General features: G+C 33.5%; 1 pseudogene; it reads left to right on the plus strand.

Moving 5' to 3' along the window:
* Window positions 1-6,014: 6,014 nt before the first annotated feature.
* LOC147509565 (endoglucanase 9-like) lies at window positions 6,015-8,020 on the plus strand (annotated as a pseudogene).
* Window positions 8,021-9,821: the final 1,801 nt, after the last annotated feature.

Raw genomic sequence — 9,821 nt, forward strand, 5'->3', positions numbered from 1 at the left:
AGGTCAACAAAATACAAGCTTTACCACTTTAGTATTTCCACATCTATGTGCCTATATATAATTATGTATTGCCTATATACAATTGATTGATTTCCCGAATAAGGTATACAAATAAACAAAACAGATATATAATAAATAAAGGATTACCGCTCTACGGAATAGAGAGAGAGTGGTGGTTGAGGAGAGAAGAGAGAAGAGACAAAAAGAAGGAGTTTGAGCCACATTCTCGATCTAAATTTTGAAAATTTCGTTTTTTTGTTTTGGTAAAAATATATTTCGAAATTTGCAAAATTTCATATTGCTAATTGAGAATTGATTGTATCCATTAGGATTGAAATAGATAGAGGGATGGGATTGGCTGTGTCTAGAATGTGGCTACAGTGAATGTGCCTCTATCTCTCCCCATATATATATATATATGTATATATATATTGTTTGTTTTTTTGTTGGAAAGGCAAAGTGTTCTACAATATCTTTATATATATATATATATATATATATATATATATATATATATATATAATAATAACAATCCCTTTTCAAGCTCTCTGAAGCTATCCACAGGAGGGAGATTACGAAAAAAAAGTGGAGAAAAAAACTGCCATATATGTCTACCCCTTAGAATTAGAATGGAAGGTTAGCTAAACCGGGCCTCAAAAACCCATGATTCAATTGTACGCCATCCACCCCAAAAGCCCCAAACTCTCTTAAAAAAAAAATAAATAAATAATAATAATAATAATTACAATATCACACCCAAAAAATCTCAAAGTTAACAATCTGTTTTGGTCTTCTTCCTCTTAATTCATTTTTTGGTACATCTTCTCCTCATCTCAAATCCAAATTGTTTTTTTGAAAGAAAAAATTAATCTACATATTCTCCTCTTCTCAAATCCAAGTTCCAAAACCCCAAAACTTTCGTCTTTTAATTATTTGAGTCTCCAGTTAAGAATTGAGTCCGCCTCTCAAGGTGTGCATTTACTCGACGACACTTTGGATCTCCTCAAAATTAAGAACTTCAAACTGGGTATGTCTTAAACTCTTAATCAATTTCTCCGAATTCTTTCCACTTAATTTATTGGATTGGGTTTTTTTTATTGAACCTTTACCCCATTTTGGAATTTAACGATTTTAAATCTAATGATATGCATTTTGATACTAATGATTTTTTTTTTTCAGGAATGACTGTCTATTTTCTCATTCAGTTCTTCTGCCTTGCTCTCATTGGGTAAGCTCGATTTTTCATGAAAACAAAATGCTACCCAAAAAAATAAGATTTGTTATATTAGCTAAATGAATTGAATTGTTTGATTCTAGAATAACTGCAAATCAACAATTCTACTTGCTAGGATTGGACAACACTTCACCAACTTTTGCTTCAGCCATACAGAACTCAGTTACAGCCTTAACTTTTGTCATGGCTGTTGCACTTAGGTGAGTACGTGACACTCTAAATTGTTGTTCACTCTTATTATAAAGAACGTCATATTAATACTCTAAATTGTTGTTGTTGAAGAAACTTAAGCTCCAGATTGGGCTTTGTTAAACACTTCATAATTTCTATTGAAATCAGATTTTATAATACCGTATGGTAATTTCATCATGTTTTAAAGTGAAGGTAAAGCAGTTGGTTTGGTTTGACGTATGAACTATGAGCTATTGATTCATGACTGCACTTCCAATAGCATTTTAGTATGTACAAGTCATTTTGATTGCTCCTTTTTCTTACATTTATTTTCTATTGAACTTTTTTAATCAGGTTGATCATTTTAGATCAATAATGAGTTGATTACCTACGTAGACTATTGATTCCATAATCTTCGGGAGCAGCTTGTTTGACTTGGGTAAAAACACTTCTCTCTCTCTCTTCTCTCATCGCCATCACTGAAGAAAAAAAAAGAAAGCCTCTCACACATTTATCTCTTGTTGCAACTCTCTCAAATGGTTTCAATGTCGGCAAGTTTTATTTCACTCTTCAAAACCCATTAATTTCCATCTCTGTAAGTCAAAGAAATAAACAAAAGTTTTGATTTTTATTATGCTTATTATTTTATTTGTTTGTGTGACAGATCTTTGAGCGCAATGGAAGTGCAATTGTTGGAAAAAATTGTTTCACAATCGTAATGAGATGCACGCAAAATTTACATCAATTTTGTTGAGCCACTTTATGCCTTCTCCATGAAGTTCTTTAAAATTACCAGGTATTTTCTCATTTAAGTTCTGTTGCAGTCTTCACAATCAAGAGATGCACAGATTTATAGTACAAGTCTGCTGATTTTCTTTCCTATCATGTTTTGCAGCATCATTATCCCGAAATTGAACAAAAAGTATTTCACACTTGAAGTATGGGAATAAGGCTCATTCAATCCTCATCTTTCTTGGACATTATATTCTTTGTTTCCAATACTTCTTGATGGATATCTATGGGCCAGAGCTAGAATTTTCGGTGTGAGTGCTTTAAAACCTATTGTATCCATCTTCCTTTGATTTTTTTTTTTTTTTTTTTTGAGTGCCTCAAGCCTCTATGTATGATTTTATCTGATTCAAGAAATATGATTATTAGGAGAAGCATGTGAAGTAAACGTCACGTTAATCTATGAAAGAGCATGACTTATATCTTCTTTTGGGTGTTTATTTTGTCGTACCTATTATTCTAATGACAATGTTTTGTCTACTATGAATGCTTTTGTACTTTACTGCTTGGTTTATTTGGTTTAGTATTGCTTCATCGTTGTTAGTCCTCATTTTCTACTAGAAACCGCTGTGTGCTACGTTAGGTTGGAAATGGAAAAATAAGATTGAGAAGAAGACGGAGGTTATTGTGATGCATAAATAATTTTTTTTAGCTTACGTTAGTACAAAAGTTTTTTTTCATAAAAGAAGGGAGAGGAGAGGAGAAGAGAGAGAGAGATCGGAGGCGTCCAACGGGTGACAATCAATATTTGGAAAAAGAATTTTGGATTTGCTTGGTTGAATTTGAGGGGATGAAGAGGAAGATAGTGTGATAGACACTTTTTGAGTGACGGACACCCAAATGTTTTTTAGCCTCCCAATCCCAAGAGACCGACATAGTTCCTCAATTTATTACTAGGGCAATTCTAAGTAGGTGAGAGGACTATTCTCTATTAAACAGTCATTGGAAAAAGTTGAATAGAGAGAGCACCACATTTGGTCTATCATTACCTTTTTGGATGGTTAATTACTATTCTTGAATTGACCTATAAATTGATATTTAGAAAGTTACTATGTATCATTCTCATGGTTTTAAAAAGTCAGGTTGTGGAAACCCTTAATATTCAAATACCAAAATCTTACTCAATCGCCTTCAGGAATTTCTTTGTCAATATCTTAAGTATTGTGTGGTGAAACAATATACTCATGCTAGCTATATATGGGAACAGATTATCTCTTCACAGTGGTATCTTTGCATTTGAAGTTAAAGAGCATGCACATATTGAGGATGTATCGGTTTTGGCATTATTTTGACTTTGTACCAATTTTGTTTTGCTGGGTAAGATATCCGTTGACTTTGTACCAAGACTATCATTCTAGGACGTGAATTGCAATGCATTGAAGGACTATCGGTTTTGTATCGGTTAGCTATATGCAGTTTTGTATTTCATTTAACTACATGTGAAACATTTGTAGTTGTGGTAAGAAACCCTCTCTATAGAGTTCTTGGTTTGTTAGTTGTAGTTTTGCTACATTACCATCAATCTCATTGCATTTTCCCTCCGTTTCAATGACTACTTCCCTCTCTAAACTGTCTTTTATGTAACTAACCTATTTACATTTATTGTATTTAGAATGAAAAACAAATGATTGTGCCATGTGGAGTCTTATTCATCAATCACTTTTTGTTAACAGTGAAAGGTTACCAACAGGATAAAGAACATTAGTTGAAATGTAGTTTGAAACATCTATGAAGAAGAAGGCATGATACATCTCATGCTCTCATTATTTGGATATTTGGATAAGTATTCACATTCCAGACATTGTTCGGGATTTCAGACAGGTATATGTCTCCTTACATCTCCCTGAAATTTTGAAATTACTTCTAATTTATACAAACATCTTAGTTTTGTTTTCCTTTCACAAACATCGTATGACACAGAGTACTCTTTGGTTTTCTATTTTAGAATTTTATGGATTGATGTGATGGAATTTGACAAAGAAAAGAAAAAAATTTCCATTTGTGATCGCAGTATTAGAATGACAAAAGAGGTCAAGAACCAAGGAACCATTGCAAAATCTGGAACTTCAGGTAGGTAACTAATAAGTTTATATATCTATTTCTTCCGTTTTAATTTTTCCAAAAAAATGAAATACTCTTATAGAATTCCGAGATGAACTTCGATGTTGGTTCATTGGTGTCAAAGAATTCTAAGATGTATTCTATTCTAATCTGGAATCCCGTTACATGTTGCTTTTTCCAGAATAAAAATTAGAAGAATGGGTGCATAACACTGTTAGCAAATTTTTAACTTGAGAATGTAGGTTGTCAAGAAGAGATGGGAAGGAGAAACTATTACTACATAAGATTTCTTTGAAATCCAATTCTACTGGGTGCAATGGCAAAGGAAGATTCTGAAGTGTCGTTCTTATTCAATGCAAATGAATCAAGTCAGCTTTTTGAACCTATGAGTCTATGATAGACATTCAGCCCATGTTACTAAAATGTGTTAAGTTAGACCTATCATTTATTATTATTATTATTATTATTTTATTCTTTTTGTATATATGTAAAATGTTAAACACAATATTGTGGGATGTGTCCACTGCACCACCCATATGGTTTGGAGATGGTGGAAGGTATTAACTGCTATATGTGGAAGTGGTTGACTCATGTTATTGATTTTTAACATTATCTGCAGATACATCGTTTAGTGATCAAAAGCAATTCCATTAGAAGTATTAGGACCAGGAGGTACCCAACACCCAACAAATAAACCGTGCATTATTCATATACATTAAATAATTGTTAAAGAAGGCCCTTTGAATGGGGTTGAAAGCCCACGTGGGCAGCTCTTTGAACAATCTAGTCAGTTCATTTCAATAGTAGAAAACTAAGGTACCATAGTTCTTCAGAATTAATGTACTTGGTTTTCAATTGTTAATCCTTATTGCCAAGAACCATATGGCTGGCTTGCTGCTTTATGTACTTAACAACGTTTAGATTGATGTAATTGGTATTCAATTGTTAATCCTTATTGCTAAGAACCATATGGTCACTACTGAAACTCTTAAAGATCCTTGGGTGATTCTATATTTAACATTGACTCTATACTGTAGTATAGGGAGACTGTGCAATGTCCATTGATCTATGAAACTTGGTGCATGAGCACATGAAGCATTTATATGTTTTTACACACTGGGGGTGGATTAAAGAGGTTGCTTGATTAACATTTCATCCATTAATAAGAATAGTTGCAAACCCAAAAAAAGGATGCTTTTGATTAAAAAGCCTGATTTTGCGTTAGTGATTGGGATTCCCAACTTTTCTATATATAAGCATCATAGTTGGATCCTGCTATGTACCTAAAGTACTAATTGCATTACCTATTTAGTAACAAAAAAAAAATGTACTACCAATGGATGAGGGAAGAAGGGGAACTTCCAAGTCTCTTTTCTTCCTACTTTTATTTGTTTTCTTCTTTGGTGTTCAGATTGATGGGCATCCCAACTACGAGGATGCTCTATCCAAAGCTATCTTAGTCTTTTCACGGCCAAAGGTTTGGAAACCTTCCCCCAGATCAAGAACTCACATGGAGGTCCAATTCCGGAATATCTGATGGCTTGGCTGCACACCGTCGCGATCATTGTGTTGTTGTTTTGTTTACTTCTCCCTTAGTAATATCATGCATTCAGTGCTTATTGCTTAAAATCACGAGTTTCCTTCCACATTGTCTTCGTACTAAATATTCAGTTTATGCGGAGAGTGTTGTTGCACATCTTCTCTACTAGATATTTAGGTTGATCTAAGAGGCGTTACTATGATAATCGGAGACAACGTTAAGTTCAACTTCCCCATGGCATTCACAACTACTATGTTGTCATGGAGTTCATTAGAACATGGTGGGCATGGGGAGCCGGTTAGGAAGTGCTACGAGGTGCCATTCGGTGGGCAAATGGACTACCTTCTCAAGTGTGCTTCTGGCTACTCGAGGCAAGCTTTATGTAGGAGTTGGTGATCCTAATCGCTGATCACAAGTGTTGGGAGCTGGCCGAGGACATCGACCACGATTTGAAGTGTCTACTCTATTTCTGTAGGTAATCCAGGCTCTGATGTAGCACGCGCTGCAACGTATATGGTGTTCCGTAAAGTTGGCCCTTTATACTCAAAGTTGCTCCTAAAGACATCAAAGAAGGTAATGCAGTTATTGGCATTCGCGATCTGAGGTGCATATAGTGACTCACTTGGTTTAGCTGTGTGCCCGTTTTACTACTTATATTTGGGATACAAGGTAAGAAGTTTATATGTATTTAACATATTTTGTTAATATTTATATCAGGTAATTGTTTAAATTTTCAGTCAACTAAGGCATATGGTCTAAAAGAAAGAACTTTTAACATCAACATTGAGTAAAGGGGCACTAACTGAAAAAAATGATCTTATTTCAATTACAAATGGTTAAAATCCCAATGTAAATGACAATATATTACCACTTTTATTTGAAGCATAAACGATTATTCTTTTTTGGTTAACATTTTGGATTGTTTAAATTACAAGGATGGCTAATATGGGGAGTTGCTTGACTGCTAAGGGCAACAAATAATGTTTCTTATCTCAATCTATTGAAATCATTAGGGGGTATTGACGGAAGTGATATCTTCAGTTGGGATAACAAATTTGCTAGAGCAAGTGTTCTTCTATCAAGAGTAAGTTTCAAGAAAAATAGAGAAACATATCATACATACAACCAGTGATATGAAAGTGAAATGTGTCTTAATAGGAAGTCGGGGCTAAAGTATCATCAATTCTATCCAGTTTTCATATTTCTTTGATTGGATTTATCGAGCTTTGTTGAGTAAGGACAAGTCCTTTGAGCAATACAAACTGCAAGCCGAAGATTTCATGTGCAGAATTCTACCGAACTCTCCCTCTACAAGCACACAATACACCAAAGGTATAAATAAAAGGTCATTGCATTATCACAATTTGGAAATTGGATTGAACATCACTGATCAGTGCTCAGATATCACTAAAATGGTTCCAACAATTCAAAACTAATACGAGTTTGGCACTTAGAGACCAAAACAACAGAGCAAAAAAATCGAAACAAGGTGTAATTATTGTTCTTTAAGAGAGAACATAGGCCCTTAAAACAAGTTATATGTAGTCCACTGCTCCTAGTAATTTCCATTCAATAACTAGCTAATGATAAAATGATCTAAATTGCAAGGAGTCTCATGTATAAACTAAGTCAAAGCAATCTTTAGTATGTTACATCAATAACCTTCTTACTCAATACATATGCAAAATACAAGCTCTCTACACGCCGAACTTTTAATTGCGGAACATGTTGGTCACACCAAGCACCCTAAGGAACATAGCAAAGAGGCAAAAACGCCAGAGACATATTACTGGGACTTGGTGCATGAATTTAAGACTAACCATTGTTATGTCATGTGCAGGTTGACTATATTCTTGGTGAGAAGTGAGAACCCCTTAAGGATGTCATATATGGTAGGTTATGGACCAAACTTCCCATGGAGAGTTCACCACAGGGGATCCTCTTTGCCCTCCTTAATAAGCCACCCACAAACTATAGGCTGCGATGGTAGATTTCAACCATTTTTCTATTAATCCAATCAAAATCCTAACATCTTGATTGGTGCTGTTGTCGATGGTCCAGATCAGAATAATAAGTCAATTTCAGTTTTAAAAGTGGCACTTTGTCAATTTGCCTTTTGGGTTGTTGTTAGTAGGGTGCAAGCGGATAGGTTCGGATCTGGATATGCCTTTATCCGAATCCGAATCCAAAATTTATACCGATATTCAAATCCGACCAGATATTAAAAAATTATCCTAATCCGATTTGGGATATCCGAAACGGATATCGGATAATATCCTACCGAAAATTAAAATTAATTAAAATTTTATTTGTTTTGAATAATTCATTTTACCACATAAAAACTAGTATATATATATATATATATATATATATATATATATATATATATATATATATATATATATATATATATATATATATATTTGTCATTTATTATTATTATTTTGTTATTATAGTTTTATATTATTAGTTTATGATTTTATATAATATTTATACAATAAAAATAAATTAATTAATTATATATAATAACTATTAATTTTTAAATCGGATCGGATATTATCGGATCGCGGATATGGCGATATCGAATCCATTATCAACCAGGTCAGGACATAAAAAAAATCGAATCGAAATTTTTAGGATAATATCCGATTTTTGAATACGAATTGAATATTTGGATATCCACTTGCACCCCTAGTCATTTAGTGCTTATTTGGTAGATCTAAGAAGTAGGATCATGCATTTTGTCGGATTAGAGTCTTTTTGTTCTGAGAATAATAACTCACTGCCTATGGGTTTTCGAAATCTCACCATTTATTTATCTTTGCAATATGTTCTCTAAGCTATTGTGATCATGTTATTATTTTAAGCCAATTAGGTGGTGTCATGGATCTTATGAGGTTGTAGTTTGACAATCACCTTATTAGCTTTTTATTGGCATTTGGAGTCCTAAGAAAATTTATAGTTGAATTTTAGAACTTTGGACCAATCACAATATTAAAAATTAAAACAAATAACCTGAAATAACCAAATCTTAAGCATTGCAAAAGATTAGCATGTAGTATGTAGAGATTTCACTATGTACCTCAAACTAATTTTCTCATTTTGATTCCTATGCATCTGTTTATATATCTAGCTTAGCTAACTTGATGTATATCTCTTTGATAGCCTAGAGCTTCAAAAGGCATTAGACTTCTAGGCAACAATGCATTTTCTAGGTGGACCGAGGAGTGAAAGCAGGTTTTCATGGACAAGGTGGAGACGGTTGCGTCTACTCAAAATGGGCGATTGGCGAGAGCTTTCGGGCTAGGTTCCCTTTATGGTTGATGAGCATGTAAGCATTGTAAGCCTTTGGTGCGGGTCTGTCTTAACCCTCTAAATATTTCAAAAAAAAAAAAAAAAAAAAACAACAACAACAACAACAACAACAATAACAATGCATTTTCATTAATCATGCATAACTAGAGAGATTAATTTATTCCTATATCCAAATATACTACTCTGTCATAAATGGAATAATAATCCCGTGTATGAGTTTCTGTAGTACAATATATGTTGTAAAAATTTAGACTGATTCTGAATACTGTATTTTAAGCAATTGTAGTTTAATGTATGCGTAATCCAAGTTAACCCATGGCAAAAAGAATGTATATGCCACCAACATGGACATGAAGATAGAGGACCAACGATGCTTACATATTTGCTTTTTTCAGTGCATGAATGTCCTTGGTCTCCATAAACTAAGAATTTCATATACATTGCTCAGAACTCAAATTTGTGTACAAATAAATCAACTCTAATGCTATGAGAATGAGAAGGCAGATTGTAGCACTTCTTGAAGTACACAATGAATATGGTGTAGGGATTATAAATAGGATAAAGACACGATTAAAAGCGATAAAATGATCCAATTGCAACAACAGCGTTAAAAGTAGATAACCTAACAAGAGCTTTAAGTGAACGGAGAGTTTGGAGTCTTTCAAAAACAAAAAAGGATACTCCTTATATATTATAAGTATACAAGAAAGA

Source organism: Coptis chinensis, chromosome 3, assembly GCF_015680905.1.
Source record: "Coptis chinensis isolate HL-2020 chromosome 3, ASM1568090v1, whole genome shotgun sequence".
NCBI classification, from domain to species: domain Eukaryota; kingdom Viridiplantae; phylum Streptophyta; class Magnoliopsida; order Ranunculales; family Ranunculaceae; genus Coptis; species Coptis chinensis.